This window comes from Bison bison, unplaced genomic scaffold (assembly GCF_000754665.1).
Source record: "Bison bison bison isolate TAMUID 2011002044 unplaced genomic scaffold, Bison_UMD1.0 scf7180017864236, whole genome shotgun sequence".
Classification (NCBI taxonomy): domain Eukaryota; kingdom Metazoa; phylum Chordata; class Mammalia; order Artiodactyla; family Bovidae; genus Bison; species Bison bison.
Genome location: NW_011494808.1, coordinates 11,277,453 through 11,278,186, shown reverse-complemented (window position 1 = coordinate 11,278,186; position 734 = coordinate 11,277,453).

The following is a 734-nucleotide window of genomic DNA, read 5'->3' as shown; positions in this document are numbered from 1 at the left end:
CTCTGAAGCTGGAGGCTGATGCTGATCAAAATAATCATACCAATGTTCCCTATCAGAGTGATCATGTAAACTACTAGAAACACCACAAAAAAGAGAACTTGAAGCTCCTGATGACTGGTCAACCCCAGAAGAACAAATTCTGCCACATCTGTGAAATTTGGCATTGCCTTCAATTAGACCCAGTTTGCATTGCCTATGGACAAATTAAAAGAAACAAATGGATTTTTTTTATTCTTAAAAATTTTGAGTCATGTTTATCAGTTTTCTAGTTCAAATAAAATAAAAATCAACATAGACTTTGCACAAAGTTTAATATGAGTATATAATCACATTTATTTCCTTTAATAGGACTTATAGGTAATTATTACAATATTTATTAGTTTCTTAACTCTAAAACAGACAATTACATTCATATACTATTAGTATTAGACACTTATTTTTGCTAAATTATTTCAATGATGCTAACATCATAGAGTGCTAACAGAAGTAAAGCTAGACTGAGAGTCATCAGAGAATGACCAAATCCATTTCAACATATTGTCTTATAGGAAATTACCTGAGACTCATAAATGTAAATATTCAATAAGGTCAGACGACCACTTTGTGCTGAACAGGGAAGTAATAAGAGTGAATCATTGAAATTCCATTGAATACTATTTTTGTGTATGATGGTTGCCTCTCATTGTCTATATTAACACAAATGCACATGTAATATTAACTTACTTCCCTATGAC